Source organism: Myzus persicae, unplaced genomic scaffold (assembly GCF_001856785.1).
Source record: "Myzus persicae strain clone G006 unplaced genomic scaffold, MPER_G0061.0, whole genome shotgun sequence".
NCBI classification, from domain to species: domain Eukaryota; kingdom Metazoa; phylum Arthropoda; class Insecta; order Hemiptera; family Aphididae; genus Myzus; species Myzus persicae.
Window position 1 is genome coordinate 173,052 of NW_019101784.1, and position 18,220 is coordinate 191,271.

At 26.4% G+C, this 18,220-nt stretch overlaps 2 protein-coding genes across 3 annotated transcripts in view; one reads left to right on the top strand and one right to left on the bottom strand.

Annotated features, from left to right (window-relative positions):
• Positions 1 to 18,220, bottom strand: part of LOC111030415 (igLON family member 5-like) — a 174,462-nt gene that overhangs the window by 120,241 nt on the left and 36,001 nt on the right. For both annotated transcript variants that reach the window (XM_022309887.1, XM_022309888.1), the window contains exon 2: positions 10,359 to 10,469. The gene's annotated coding sequence lies outside the window, so the exon portion shown is untranslated. The remainder of the gene's footprint in view (positions 1 to 10,358; positions 10,470 to 18,220) is intronic.
• The window catches only part of LOC111030414 (nose resistant to fluoxetine protein 6-like), a 151,852-nt gene that overhangs the window by 34,669 nt on the left and 98,963 nt on the right, over positions 1 to 18,220 (top strand). The gene's annotated exons all lie outside the window — the stretch shown is intronic.

Sequence of the window (18,220 nt, forward strand, 5' to 3'; positions counted from 1 at the left end):
TACAAAGTTATTCTTGTCGTAGCGTTAAACATTTTATTACTTCACCTCATCTTTAGCAGCCTCTTGTTTTTTTTTCTCACGGAAAACAGTTTATTTCTTTAGTTTTAAATGGAGATATTATTGCATTGCGATAAAGGTATGACGTATGACAATATCTCGGTCACGTTCACAGTGAGCACTATAGTGGATGAATAATAAAATATTATCATCTCCATACCCATGCAATATGTTGTGTACAACAACTTATGTTGTAAGCTTCAAGTAAATATCATTGTAATATTATAATTTACGATAGAAAGTTCTCAATACCAATGCAATGTATTAATAGACTAAAGAAAATAGATTAGGTAGCACAATAGTTTATTATTTTATCAATTTACCGGAAAATAATTTTGACAAGTGAGTATATAATCTTTAAAATCTACAATTTTGTAATCATGAAAATTATATATGATTATAATATAATTGCCAAAGGCAATACATCTATACCAAGCACTAGCTATTAAGAAAAACACATGTATTGAACACCTGAAAAGTTTTGCATTTGAGAAACATGATACCACGGGTTAAATGCACAGACATTGTACTTGAATATGATTTTCATAATAATTATTCACGTTAAATACGTTTAATAGCAAACTGTCGAGCATGTGGTAGATATAATGTCTTAATGTATGTGGTGCTATTATACATTTTCCAAAATAGTAATATTTGTTTTCAATCACGTTGTATTGATTCGCTTTCATATTATATTTACACTGTTACAATATGATTAGAATATGATACAATTTAATCTTTTATAATTCAATACGAATCTCCAAAGATCAAAGCTTTACAATACACTATTCTAATCACTAATTACATAATATATTCTTGTATTACAACACAGCTTCAAATACGGAAATGTTTCGCACGTGTAACCCATGTCGTACAATCGTCTTACCAGAGCAATATGTATATATTGAACAAGGTATTTATATTATTTTTGTTTTGATAGTGATCAAATTGTTATAATTTATGATTAATATGATTATTAAGCCATTCAAAAATATTTGATTAGATTTAGAACTGTGTGGCTCGGTAGTTGACCTCAGTCACTAACGTATTCTGGGTTCAAGCATCGGTTGGCGTCGATATTTTCCAGACAGGTGACCACCCGGAATTTTAGTGACGAATTCTCGCCCCACATGAGTGTTAGCTTAACCTAACCTAACACGTGTTCCTCAACCAACCGTAAAAAATATTTTATTGTAAGAACGATATAATGAATATCGTTTTAATAATTTCACAAGAACATGAAATCATTACCTATTTCGTTTTACATAGCAAACCGTCCAATTTTGTATAGAAAAAATTTTGAAACTTTGAAAGTATCTACATGGCTACTTGTTTGAAGTTCATGGTTAATATAAACAAACTAGTAAGATCACTGGCATATTTTGTGTGCACATCAACTGTAACTCATTTAATCTTCAATTGCGTGTTTAAGCAAAATACAAAAATCTTAATTATCTAATATTTCATTATCATGCATCTATTTTTTTGAAAAGTATTCTTATTCTGCATCTTACGAAATTAAAAATGTACTTTAACAGTTTAAAATCAAAATTTGATACATCTAATGGCACACCGTAAGAAATATCAAGTTTACAAATAAAAGTGATATGAAATGTTTCATCTATAATAGAAATTTAATTACATTATAGATTATAATATCTTCCAAATTTCCCGAAAAGAAAAATATTTTTGTTTCGAAACAATAACGATGTTTGCTATTTAAAAAAAAAATCATCCTGTTTTCTGCAGGTGAACTTAATCGTACAAAATATATACAATGCTGCTACTGTAGCTGTGTCTGAGTAATTTACGATTTGTTCATTAATCTAATAAGATGACGCCGTCATTTTGAGAACATATATAGGGTGCAGGAGATATCGTCGCATCCAACAGCTTGTGGACCAGCCAACAATGACAAACGTTTTATAGTCCACCCCTGGGGTGTGAGAGGGAGGGGTTGTCGCTATAAGCTTTCGCGGAGTCAATTAGTCGCCAAGTGCGTCTCCGGATGGGTGGTGTGGGTGTAAACGTGTCGTCGACTATACGCCGTTTTCTTGGCTATTATACTGTTGTAGTGATGCATTAATTTCGGGCCACCTATCACGTGCACAAACACACACCCACCCCAAACGTTGTAGGTGTCGTCCGGGTACTAAACGTTTTATCGCCCTTTACACTTGGAGTGACATGTCACATCGACCCACCCCTGCTGCAGACGATCGTTTCACGTGGGTCCTCGGTCAATCGGCACCTGTGATCCAACGTACATTCTTCTAACGAGACTAAACAATGAACACCGAAGGATAAACATGTATAAAATATTATATCATTATGACTATGTTTTATGTTCCTAGTCGGTGGAACTAGTCCGGTGTTTTTATATGAACGTTGCCGGAAAATAAAAAGTCACCGTTTTAATTGGTTACGGAAACAAGTATACGAAGAAAATCGTGGAGCTACTCTCGGACAACTTTTAGAAAATTAACACGATATTCCCAATATTTCCATGTTGTGTAATTTTGTAATTGGTAGTTGATTTAAAAGTAAAAAAATGAAGACATATTTTTTCATTCGTAAAACTTTGCATTGATTATATGAAAAACCGATTAATTATCCAAAGCTAAATTTTCTGTATGTTATATTATTGCTGTCTATCAACCATAGAAATTAATGTATTTAAAAGCAAAAAATATTTTAAAATATGAATATTTTAAATTATATTAACATCGTTCGGGTCCATGTTATTGACACAGTGATTTAATTAATAGATTTATTATAGAACTCAAGCAATTGAATACAGTGCTAATACATTGTATAGCTTTTTATTTACATTTTTAATCGGTCATAACGTAAACGTGACATTAATATTCATAAACGGGTCATGATAATAGTAATTGTTTTTAATTTATTATTATATAAAACAAATAACGCCCTTAAGGGCAATTAGTATGCAATATAAATAAAATAATTTGACAATATTCAAAAAATAACTCCGAGTAAAACTAAAAATATACCTATGGGCAAAAATATTGTCAAAAAATAATTTTTACGAGTTTGTATACATCTTCGTAGTTGAAGTACTTCATTTACCTACTTCAAGTTTGACTCATTTTTTTAATGCATAAATATTGAATATTTTTGTACGCCTAATATTATATTTTATAATATTCGAAAAGTTTTTAAATTAACCATTATTGTAGCTGTTAGCAATTATTATCATATAATCAATTACTTCTCTGGGGGATGGTATAATACTAATTAATAATGTGCTTTAAAGTACAATATAATTGTTCATAATATACGTTACTAGTAAAAATTCTAAAAAAATAGTTATTTATCCAAATGCACATCAAATTAACTCAAAAAAGTAGGATACAAAATTGTAAAAAATTATTGTTGTTTCGTTAGTATAATAATTTACATACACGATATATTTTTGTTGCATATTTTAAGTATGAATGGTGTGGATTTTTTTTTGTTACTTTTTGTTTTTGTTCAAATTTGTTCAACGCTTGGTTAAAGTTATAAATTCAATACTGGTCACTGGATATGTAAATACAATAAAATATGTATGTGGATACGTACGTATATGGCGTATACTTTATAGGAAAAATGTAGGTACCTACTATACTAGGTAGGTAAAAGGTATAAATTGTTGATTTTTGATGTTTAATAAAGAATAAAAAAACTATATATGGGAACCAAAATATTTACTTTTAAATGAACAAGCCAAAAAGACTCGAAAACGTATTAATTATTTAGTTATAATTTTTATATATTTCATCATTATATCGAAACGAACGAAGTCTGAGATAATAAAACTAACAATAACGTCTTATAAGTTATAACAGACTATTGCTGGGTCAAAATAAATAACAATAAATTACACTAAAATTCTAAATAAAGCTATTGATGGTTAGACTTTAAAAACATACCATAATAATAATAATACTTATTATGCAAATTATTATTACAGAAATGTAAATATTATTATTGTTAGCTATAGCGTATACATATTGAGTATCCTTTTGTTAAAAGCACCATGACAGCGACCAACATCATTCAGCTGTTTAATAACGTTTTACTTATAGCAGATTGTAAAAAAAAATGTACATATATATAATACATAAAAGATGTTAACCGACACAATAATCGAGGAAATTTATCGTTTCCGTTATTGTTATCAGGCATCAGTATTTTAAATTTTTAAACACTAACATAGGTTTTGTGCAATATAATAAATAAAAAGTTATTTTTTAATAATTATCAATTCATGTGTTTAAATTTAATATGACAAAAATATTTATGCTCGAATAAAAGAGCAGTTGAAAATATTAATTGGTAAATAATTCAATCATTATTTACAATGTAAATTTCGAAACATTTATTGGGAATATTTAATACAATTATTAAAGGTTTGATTAATCCGATTAAAAGGAAAACATAACAATAAAATGTATTCCACCTCACAAAGTAGGTAATTAAGTTTTCGTATTTTTGAAATCGGAATAAACTCATTATATTGGTACCTACCAATTGTATGCAGTTATTATAACATTGTATAACATCGTTATAGCCCATATACATTTTGTAACTTAAAAGTATATTATGACATTCTTCTGATGAAAATTTCAAACAAATTTAACTTTATTATAATATTTTTTAAATTAAGACTCTAAGTATTAGTGAATGATATGACGTATTTTTAAGTAAAATGTTTGTATTTTTCAATTGGATTTTAAGTATTTAAATAACTGATTTATGATAAAATGTCTTTCCCTTTAAGTTAGATGCATCGACTTAAATCATCCATTTTGCAATGTTAAGAAAGTAGTTACATAATTATATTATATCATTTATGTGATACATGAAGAGATAATCTGTATATAAGCTATAAATATTATAAGTTGTAATCGTAGTACAATTACGAATAACAAATTTATCAAAGATTTCTGGCATTATTTTTTTATTGTAAAAGTTACAAAAAATGTTAAACTATACATATATAAATATACTATATATATATATATATATATATATATATATATATCAAGATTATTCTAAGTATCATATAATTGTTCATAATGTCTGATTGATTTCTCGTTAAGCATTATTATTACATTGCTTTTTATGCAGCGGCGTACACAAGAATTTTAATTGAGGGGGGAGTATATACATTTATTATTTCTTATATGAATTACATAGTAGTGCCCCCTCCCCCCCAAATAATATTAGGTTTAAATAAAACAGGTCATAGAGGATATATTCTACCGGTAAATACGCTCTTATTTTTACTGACTGTTATAATCATATCGCTTGATCCATCACCAAAAAACATTTTTTTTATTCATAGGTAGTTTAATTACACTAGTGAAGCATAGATATACAAATTTTAATTTTTATATTTTATTTTATTTTATTTTTTTGATATGTGGTATGTTATACACTCATATAATTTTTAGCAGACTTAATTTTTTCTCTCTTCTCCCTTTTATAATCAGTTAATCTCTACATCCTTAAATACTTAAATTAAAAATGCATTTCCTTCATAATCCCCTTTTTTAGATATTACTTTAGCGAGTAGCTTTGTTTTGTTTTTTAATTTCTCTGTTTTAATTAATTATTTATAATGTTAAATAAACTGAAATATAATAATTTAGTACTAATGCTTTGACCTAAACTCATAATACATATATTTTATATTTTTAAAATGTACGTTTTTAGATATTTTCTTTGATAATCTTTAATTCGCTTTAAAAATAAAATAAAAATAATTATTGATATGTTTTTACTGAATTTTTATCCAGGTTACGTTCATTTGAACTCATGTAAGAGAAGTTGAGTATACGTATTTTTGAGATTTAAAATTATGATGATAAAATGATATGTGGAATGCGGAATATTGAATTACATTTGTAACTTTTGGTTTTTAAAGTTAAGTATAATAATTAACAAATGTTTTCGGTTTTGATGAATTTTGTCAAAATATGAACGTCCAAAGTAATTTAAAAATATATGCTTATGTATTTTCTACCATATTATTTGGGAATTTATATGCAGATTTAAAGCTTTTTGGTCAGTCTTACAAATTGTTATCAACAAAAAATACTTGAAATCTGAAATGGCTATAAATAGCTGAAAAAGAATAGAAATATTTTGAAAATTGTGTACCTATAGAAAATTATAATACGATATAGAAAGGTTTAAATTTTAAGTTTCTACAGTTTTAATTTTTTTAATTAGGTATAACAAATTATTAAACAGTGTTATATGATAAACCGTTATTTTACTTGTGAACATCCATACAAATGTCTTCGAAAACTAAAATTTATGTCATTTATCATACATTTTTTTTTAGGCAAATTAAAAAATGCATGAAGAACCTCAATTTATATTTTAAAATCTTTAGTAGATAAGTATTTAAGTTAAGTATTTAGGAAAAAAATTAAGAATTTTAGTAACAAAAAAATTTACATATTTTCATGATTTATGAACTACAAAAATAGATAAAGAAAAATATAACTAAAAGTACCTATTTAAAAATATCAGACAATAAATTTACCATATTATCAATAAACAATTTACATTAAAATAAATGTGTATACTATTTCTCAACACAACATAAGGATCTTTATTTGTAAAACTACTGGGAAAACTTTAGATTATAGGTTAGGAATATTTTATGAGCTGTAAATAAATTTGAACATTTTAAGAGAATTTCCTATGTATTTTTAGTTAAGTAACACAATAAGCCTTCATTCCATTAATTAAATACATTTTTAATAAATAATGATTGAAAATTGTATTAATGTGCTAAGATACAAATAATTAAAGACAAATAGTGAGTTTACGTTCACTACATCAATATCTACTGACGAGCTCTTTAAAACGGTTTTTAATAAAGTACGCGTGTCTATAAAACGTCAAAAAGTTTTTAATGTTCGTCAAACAATTATTTATGCATGCACATATTTTTTTAAATAAAAACAAAAATAAAAATTTAGACTCAGAAGTATTACTACACAAATTGAATTTGTACATATAACATTTTTAAAAAAAATTGAAGTTATTATTTTATTAAATTAAGTATTTCTTTAAAAGACTAATTAATAAAAACAACATTTTGTTCTTACAATTTAAACAATAATATTATTTGATGAATCTTCATATAAATTTCAAAGACTTGGTCACTCGTATAAAAATATATCAATTATATTTACTGTTATAAATAACCCTTAACTAATAAAAAAATACAAGAATACTAGTAAAACTTTACAATATTGTGACCTAAACTTTCCAAAACGGTAAATTATATTCTCTCTTAATTATTTCAAATTCAAACGATGAGAAACAATACCAAAATAATTATTATTGTTGTTGGCTGTCATAATAACTTTCAAAATCCTGTATTAATAACGAATAGTTGTTTTATGTAATTTTAATCCAATAATTATAGAAAAAAATTCCATTTATTGTGTACCAGTTCAGGTGAGTATTCAAGAAACCCAACACAATTAAATAATAATTGAGGGTATCAAAAATTCATTGTTTTTTTATTAAAATACATTAGTCACAATGGCACTTTAAAATATATTTTTGATAATTTTTAAATATCAATGGTTGTTCGTGTTTAAGTGACTCTATTTTTGTAAGAATTCTATTTTTTCATTTATTTATTTATTTATTTATTTATTTATTTATTTATTTATTTATTTATTTATTATATTATATTGTATAGTTTATTTTATTAAAAAATATACGGAAAATTTTCAAATTTTGATTTCTTAAAAATACCAACTAGATCCAATTTCCCACCTGAAAATACCAAAGTTGAAAATAGAATCATTTTTTCTAGAATATAATTTATTTTGAATACTTACATCCACAAAGAAAAAGTCTTCGCTGCAGAATATAAAGTCGAAAAACGCTAAAAGCTAAGCGTATGGTAAAAACACTTAAAAGACGAGTTGACTATGTGAATGTGACTTTATTCGAATACATTTTTAGAATATTTTGAAAATATTCTGAAAATTGTTTAATGCAGTAATCTCAATATATACCTTTAAGTATCATATTGGTGCTAGTGTACGTATTTATTTTATGTTTGTATTGGTATAGTGTATTAGTGTTTCAGGAGAAAACGCTGCGCATTGCAGGTTAGTGTGGAAAAGTAATTTCTTACTGCTTTATGAGTTAGTGTTTACTAATTATTACAAGTAGGAATACTAAATACCACTAACCACTCAAATACTGAGTTTGGATTCTAGAAATTGATAACTTCCTTTGACTGATGTTAAACGTTAAATCCACGCAAATTAAGTCAAAACCCATATGTTTGAAACAAAAATCTTTAGGTATCTATAATCGGATTGACATACCAGTATACCACACAAGTTTAAGTAGTCTATATAGTCTTCTGCTTATCTAACTGGATGTTATTATCATTATACAACCTTGAAACTGTATTAGAATTATCTACCTCGAAATTGACATAATATGAACATTTTGTTCATAATATGTTACCTATGTTAAAGTATTAGTATTATAGAATTATCAGTAAATGTATTACCTGTTTTACAAATAAATATTTTCAAATTTAATACTGACTATTTTTCATTTTTTTCTAGAAGGTATGATACAATCAGTAAATATATTAATAAAATATGTGCATGTGATGCCAGTCCCTAGTTCACAAATTAAAGGCTGTATAAAAATATTACTATACGAAGTCTGTTTTTCTAGAAAAAACCATTGTAAAACAGTGTCATATGGGTCTGATATATTTTATGGACGTGATATTATATTATGTTTATGTTTAAATAACCATCTGAAAAATTCAAGTGCCTAAATATATAATATTCAATGAGTAAACTACGAACGCTATAATATACGCTCAATGGTTATAATGTTTCTTGGAATACTTGGACCATGGAACAATTACCTGCGTTATGGTGACTGGTAAATATATGTTTTTATGGAATTTATTATTATATGAACGTATATAATATACTTTAGCTTCTGCACAATGAAAATATGGGTCACTGCACTGTGTTGTAGCCAGCTGCAATACAACAGTAAATATATATATATGTATATATAGGTTACATAAGAAGTGCTATCAATAAAAACGAAAAACGAGCATGTACAATCAACTTAAAATACGGACGGCTAGAGATCTATTAGACAGAAGAAACATAGCTAGTTTTTTAAGACATACAGTTGTGGTTTGGAAGAATAAATTTGTATAGATTTAATGTTTTCAGACTGAGACATTAAATTAAACAATAAACAGTCATAATGTTATTAGCATTAATTTGAAAATTAAAGTTGATTTATAACTATTCCATACAGTTGTATAATACTATTACAAAAAATATTATTTATGTTTGGAACAAATTGTTATGGGTACCCGTTCGTATAAGCATACTTAATGTAATCACAACATGAAGTGTGTAATTTATTTCAGTTAAAAATGTAGGTTTTAATGTTGTACTACACACTCATTTACGATGCAAAGTGCACTTATCTTTCGACTATAAATATTACCAAAATCTAGTTACCTCGACCCCCTATAATAAGCAACGATACCGATCTAACGGTAGTCAGTCTGAAAGGCGTTATCCGAGGTTTAAAATGTATATTCGTTTGGCTTATTTTTTCACTGAAGTCAATAAGCTTTACCTTTATTTTTCAACCTCAGAGCCAATCCAAACACCAATTAAAAGTGGAATATTTTATCGTAGAACCATCAAAGCATCAGAGATAATAGTGTAATGTTTGCGTTAACACTTCCTTCTAAGACCGATGCTGTCTTCATTATGAAAATGACACTGCATACAGTGCAGTCACTCACACATGCACATGCATTGAAGTATTCCCATTTATAATATATTAATATATAATACGTATACACAAGTACACGTATGTATAAGCCGTATAAATAAATGTGGTAAAGGTATTATGTTGAACAGAAAAAGGTCGTGGCATACGTTATTGTTGACAAAAATGACGTAGTAATAATAATATTTTTTTGTTCACGGTTTACGGTTTGTACAGTAACATGATCGTTAGCTACTTTTTTTCTCGCACCTCTTGTTTTTTTTCACTATTTTTTTTTAACCAAAATAACGTTAAATAATAATAAAAGTTACCAGTGAACAAGGTACACGTGGCGAAATATTGGGGATGTGTCACTTTTTATCTAGTTACAATGGCTGAGGATAAAGGGAGTGAAGTAATAATAGTATTGCAGGTAATGCAATTTGTAAATGTAAATAATAATCCTCGACATAAACACATACCTCTCATTTTTTATCGGTGGATAGTAATAGTCTTATGAACTGAATACGGATAAGAATATCAGAATATACGTCAATAGTGTTGTAGTGTCTTTGATTATTACTGCTTTGTAACTGAAACAAAAAATTACAAAAATAAATTAAATATGAGGCAATACGAATTATCCATGTCAAAATGTACAGTGAAAATAAAAATACTATTATTAATTTGAAAACATTTTTGATATTGGATGATACAATTATGTGAAGTATTATTTAATTTATATCCAAAGAAAAATAATATAGTATATTTAATATATTTATTAAACTTTATAATATAATGCCATATAATTTTATAGTTAGGTATTATTAGTTACATTATCATAATTAATAATGTATACATTCTAATAAACAAAAAAATAGCAACATTATATTTCAACAAAATAAAACTTTCTTGACTTTATAAATAGTAAAAATCATAATAATTTACAATTTGTATTGTCTACCCGAAAAAAACAAATCAGCTACATAAAATATGCATACTTGTTAATGTGGTTAAACTATTATAATCGATTGAAAAGACAAAATGAGATTTAAAATAATCATCTTAATTAGATTTTATTACATATTAAACTTTACTTACAATTTATCGGTTACAGATTTTAAACTAAAATATTTAATATACATTTTAACTTTAGTGTAGTAATGCTGTTAAATTAAGGTGACTTCTAAAATTAATTATTATTTTATTTTTCCAAATGTTTTTACGTAGGTATGTGCACTTTAAACCGTATAATATTATGTTGGAGACGAAAACATAATGTGTTAGTGTTTGCGTCCCGTGGGAATAGGTATAAATCTACATTTAGAACTTAACATGCGTTATACATTGAAATGAAACGCGTTTAGTAATAACATTATACATTAAAATGTATCGTTATTAATTCGGTGGTGTAGAGAGTAGGCAGTAGATAGACTGTGGTTCAAGAATTATTTATGATGTGTGTTAATGAATTAGTTTATAATTCATAAATAAAAGTAAACTAAGAATGACTAATAGCTGTTTAACTATTACAAAGGTATTATGCTTCGAACGACTATTTGCAATTTCTAGTAAACTGCACGAATACTCGATGATGTTTTGTTTTAAACTTTTTACGATCATGGAATACTGTTCCGTTTTAGTTATCACTTATCATTGTTTTTTTTTTAATTTTGTTCTATCGACATAGCTAAGTATTTATGTTAGCGATGGCTCTACTGAAAAATTCGGTTTCTAATTATTTTGTTCTCACTCATTCGATTTCAGATGGAACGGCCAAATTTGGTTGGTTATGTATCACAATAGTGTGCAAAGAATGATTGATGAATAATTAATTTTAATTTATGAAATCGGATAAAATGTCATATAGTTATTGTTATCACTTATGCGTATTGTTCTATATATAACAAATTATGGATTATAATATAAAGTAGTGAAAAAAGGTGGGTAAGCTGCTGTATAAAGTAATGGTCTAGATGGGTCACTGTAATAGGTACGTATGTTAAATATGAATAAAATGATATGAAATCATTTTACATGGAGAACAATTGTGATCGAAAAAGATATGTACCTAACCTTATTTGTATAACTAAGTATATACTATAATATAATATATTGTATGATATTATTGCGGTTAAAGTAATTTTTTTTACTATTAGACAGTTACAATAGTACAAAAAATTGTATTCATTTTTGCCTACAAATTTCATTGTGTGTATACAATATAATAATATACTTAAAAAGTTTCAAGTATCCAAGAGTTATATTTTTTAATTGCATCAAAATAAATAAAATCGTTATACTCAGTTTAAAAAAAACTGTTTTTATTTTTTTAAACTTTTATTGTTCCGATTCAAACTATTTATGAGAAATCTATTTTTAAATATTCAATCCTTAGCTATAAAAATTCAACATGTTATACATTTATAACTTCAAATCATTTTGTAAATGTTCACGATTTTGACAAATTTTGTCAAAATTCTAATTTCAGACAGTCATAAAAATTAATATACTGTGGATTGCGCTCAACTATAATTTTTAATTTCTAACAAAAATTTATGAGGAACCCTGAATTAAATTTAAAGGTTTTTGACAGATTGAAAACATCTTTATCGACAAATAGTTACTAGTGAGACCAGCCGATGCTTGCACTTATAACACTTTTTGTGACTGGAGATAACAACCACGCCTAACCTAAAGGGCGCCTAACTGGGACACAACTAGTTGATAAAAACTAATACAAATCGACATTTTCTAACGCCTATAAATGTGTAGCTAAAAAAATGTAAATATGTTTTGAAAGTGTTATGGTGTATAGAAAATGCTAATATAAATATTCTGTGAAAATGTATCAAATGTTATTTTTTTTTAGGGTTACACAAAAAAATGATATCGATTTTGTCAAAAACTGATTTAATGTAAAAATCTCCATTTCCCCTAATTTAATTTTTGTTTTTTCCTGACGATTTTGAAAACTGGTTGACATTTTTAACTTTTGACCATTAAACGTATACCAACTAGATTTGCTTTACTACAAGAAAAATGCTGAAGTCAAAAATTGAAGACTTTTTACTACTCCAAATGGTGACGACAGACACACACAAATTAAAAACACATCATAGTAAAATCAATATGAACTTCACTCAGATTCTGAAAAAATGTAATTTAAACAAACATAATTTATTATTATACTCTGTTTAGTACTATATAAGAAAATATTCATTAACGGGGACGTTTTAATTTTAAAATTTAACGGAATTCATAAAAAACACATCTAACAATTTTTTTATTTTCAATAAATAGTAGATAATATTTATTTATAGTCTTCAAATGAATAAACTTTAAAATATTGCTACCTGAAACAAAATTTCAAATATTTTGCAATTAAAAATTACTTGTGAAAGATGCCAAGCTGAAGAACATTACACTTTAATATATATTATTTTTAATTATGTTTTAAAATTGCAAATGTTCTGCCAACTGTGTATCTAAAATTGTAATTATTCTAATACGTATTTATAATTATACTCTGAATAAACAAATAATATAAGTTCAAATAAAAAAAATAATAGTACAATAACTTCCATTCAACTAAAAAAAGACAAGAAAAGTAAAAAGTAATATTTCATGTAAACAAATTACAAATTCGTTAGGCATACCTACTTAAGTGCAACAAAAATAAACTTTTTCAAACGATAAAATATTTCGAGTATGATATTATATATGTACACATTCTTTTCTGTAGCGATAAAGTTATTGGTTTTAAAATTATGTATTTTTTATTCCTGATCACGGTTTTGAAGAAAAGAGTGTTCTAAAAACTTTATATAAATCCTCGGTAAAACTGATAAAATCCCTCTAAAAAAATTTACCATACTATTTTTCAAAGGGCAGGATATTATCCATCCTTGAAATGTTCATGTGAATAATAATATCCCCCAGTTGTTTAATTTATTTTGTGTTATAAAAAAAATTATTGCTTCATAACAAATTTCTAAACGAATGACTATTGTGACTACTTTGATACTGAGATAATATACATTATAGTATTGAATATTATATGCTCATCGAGTATAATTTAATATGGAGGTATGTGTTTTCTATTTTTTGATTAAAATCAATCCATTTTTGTGTAAAACAATTTTTTTAATATATATATATATATATATCGCTTTCAGTACCAGACTAATTCAGCTCGACAATTTCAAAATACATACATATATGCGGACAATAAAATATTAAACATATTGTATTATATTATTCACGAAATTAGTGCGTAGATAGATAGCGTTTCTCGTCCCGCGGGCCCAGTTACACGCCGATCGACGATAACGCCTACCTGGACGGCAATTGCACACACTTTCCATTCCATTTATCCGTAGTCCAGCTAAGACCCAGCCGTCACTATAACATTTTATATTGCAAAAATATCTGCCAGTTATTAAGTGAGGTGTCATTTAAAAGAATTGCATTATGCCTACTATTAGTCTATTTTACTCTTACGTATAGACGTAGGTTGTCGGGCCTTACAAATTACGGCTTCGCTTTCCGTGCCGAGGAAACATAAAATATTAAAATATTATATATTTGTAGGTATCTTTTCGATATTTCTTTGTGATCAATGTGTTTTCACAATATGACCTTTTGTTTGTTGTTTTCGGTGATGATTATATCCCGTTAGGCTTTTATTTACCTTAAAGTAATTTCTTATTTTCCAAAATATATTATATCAACCTCATTTTTCAATTTTTCATGAATTGGAAATGTGTTTTTATTATTTACCTATTATGACCGATATCCTGTCAACTGTCAAGTAGAAAAGTATACTCGGTTGATAAGTACACAAATCCCATATGCACCGGTCTCGCGACCTTGGCTATGAGTTTGTGACCCTCCAGCATTTATACTCGTAAAATGACACTCCATGATGAACTTGTGGCGTTCAAATCGTGAAAGATATCACACCATAACTTAATATTAAGCTATAAAATTAAGATGATATTGGAACGTTTTATATCATTCAGTATTCACTTTTTATTTTATAGAATTATCTCTTCTTCTACATATGCCCCATAGAATCATTCAAAAATAGAAAATGATTGCAAATAGTAGTTCTTATGTAATATAATATGACTATGCAAATTCAAAGTAAAAATATGAATATAATATTGTTTTAAGTAATTAGGAAGTTAAATATTCATTGACAAAAATGAGTAAACGTTTTTAACATTATTTTTATGAAAATAATTTACCTTTCAATTTCCATATTGTACCTCAGTATGATGTAAATTGCAAATCGTTACATAAATTTATCTTGACTAATTTTCATAAATATTATTAATGTTTTATATTAAAAATACAGAAAATATGACGAAAATATTATAGGTATTTTACAATTGGAATGATAAAACATTTGTTAAATTGGATGTAGGTACTAGGTAAGTAATCGCTAATACCATTTTTTATCTAACATAGTTATGTACATAATTATATAATATTATGATATGTTTTATTGTTTTATGACATGTTTAATTATTTTGTTGTTATTAATTTAATCTTTTTAATTTGTTTGTCAATCAAGTCAAACTGGCCATCGTTTTTTGTATGCAATGTTTCTATGGACACTTTCGTATAAAAAACCACTCTCACAGTGACGTACCCAACAATATCGGCATTTTTAAAAATGTATAATTATATGAATTTACCGTTAAGAATCAAATTGAATATTTATTTTTATTTCTACACAGTATAACTAAATTAACCTATTTATTGAATATCATACAAAATATTATAGTAGTTTATTGTAAATTTAATGCATAACATAACACCTTGTTCTCGTCATACCTAAGGTGGTTAAATAAAAATAAACCTCAACCGCATCGATTCCATAAAAAGCAGTTTATCTTCTCCCACTTGTCACTATCTCTCTTGCTTTCTGTCTATTCCTCTCTCTGTTTCTATCTCTATTTCTCTCCCTAGCAACGTGTTCATTCTGATACATTTAAAATTCAGAGCACCTATACATTATTACTATATTATAAATAAATAGATTTGACACATTATATGCCATAGATACCTATCATAACTCGTGTATTCACTATGTACTTGAATATTATAGTACTGCTGTCACGAGCATTGTATATATATTGTATACATATTGTAATATTTACCTACTACACGCAGAGGTTAGAAATTTATATTTTAAACCAAGAATTCACAGGAATGTACAAAAACATTTCACCTTGTAGCCCGTAAACTAAAAAAACACGGAATACTTATATTGAAATTACATTGGATCACATTATTTTTTTGTCAATTTATCGAGGTAGTTCACTGTAATACTTTTTGTGAGTTCTTAAATATTTTGATACGTCTAAAACAAAAAGTGTGCTGTTTATCTGAAATAACATTAATACTAATGACTAAAGTTTTTTATGATTTCTACAAGAATACGACTTATTACTTATTAGTAATATTCTTGTGGAGGAATATTTGAAATAAACTTATAAATTGAAGCGCTATGGCACAATGATATCTGTATTGAATTGCTAATTTGTATTAAATACATACATATGTATCAATTATAACCGGGAGTATTTGTAAAAGTATCTTTAATTGTAGAAGAGTACATTTTTATTTTTAACTGATGGTTAACTCATGGAATTCTGTGATCTTTGAGAATAACTTAGACAAGTGTAAACACATTCTAAGGCCCAAAAAGTTAAATAATTTTTTAATCTGTTAACACTAGTGTAATAGTTTACCGCATGTTACATCCATTTTTGACAACTATACTTATCATGGGTATTCATAATTTATATAGCAAGGTTTTATATTCGACCAAAATTCCCACCTCGAAAAAAAAAGTATGGGAATTAAAGATGCGCCCATTAATAATCTAATTTAATAGTTGGAAATATTCATAATAAAGCCTTTTAAAAAGCTAATTTTTCTTAAACGGTACAACTAATAATTACCACCTAAAATATTGTCACAATTGTAGATATTAAGAATTATAATTCAGATTAATATTGTATTCATTTATGTGTGCTTATAATACTGAGAGAACACTAGTAACTACTAAAGATGTGATAAATTAGCTTATGATAACATTTTTATTTGACTATATTATATAATTACTAATATCACTAATTATGGAGTAATACTTGTTCGTTAGGTGTACCATAACAAATATCTAACTATACATTCATAAATTTGACGTTTTACCGTCAAATAGGGGAAGGAGGTTGGGGTAAGAGGGTGTAAAATACTTTATGACCTATCCTTATAATTACCAAATATACAAAAAAAATTCATTAAAATCGGTCAAGCTGTTTCGGAGGAGTATGACCACAAACACCATGGCACGAGATTTGTATTTATAATATATACAAACATATCAAAACAGTTTGATTTTCTTGATTTTTGTATGGACTGTGTATAAAATATATATTATGCATTATGATATATTATGAATATAATCTATTTTTTATAGTTTATACTAAATCAGATTAAGTGTCATTTTAAATGACTACTGGAAAATCATTAAAATACCTAGTCAAAAAGTTACAATTAAAAATTTAATTTTATGGATATAATATTATATAAGATATGCTAATACAAAAAATATAGTAATATTTGATCAGATTATAGTAACCTAACCTTATTTATGTATGACTGTATGAGAAACATAATACTATTATTAATTATAATCGACATTTATTTAGAATATGCTACAATAATATATAACTTATATAAGGTTTATAATAATAGATAGGTAGAGACACCTTATGGTATAGACAAATCAACACTTATGCCAAACAAACAACACAAACATCTCTATCAAGCACATCATGGTCCACTATCCAAAATTGGGCAAGCCCAGAAATGAATTTTACATTCCGGGCAATTTATATGAGGTGATTGGTCCATCCTAAAACCACCTCAACATAATTTTCTATCTTAAAAAATTGAAATGTATAGTGTGACCTATAAAATCTAAAAATGTAAATATTTATATTAGCTAATAACCTTTGTAGTTGATGCCAAAAATAAAAGAAAGAAAAGATAGGCAGGTACATTGAAAATATTGAATAAAAAAATCAAGTATTTATTAAATGTATAATGCATTTTTAATAAATGTACAAAACGTGGTTCTATGTCTCAGTACTACTTTAAAATATTGAGCCATCATGAAATTTTTACCCCAAAACCAATTGACCCCAAGAGTAGCCTGGACCCAATAAGAAAAATAACATTTGGGGTATTAATCATATTTATTAATTTTATTTTTCACTCGAGACAAATGGAAACCTTATCTGTACAATAAAGCTATTTAATATTT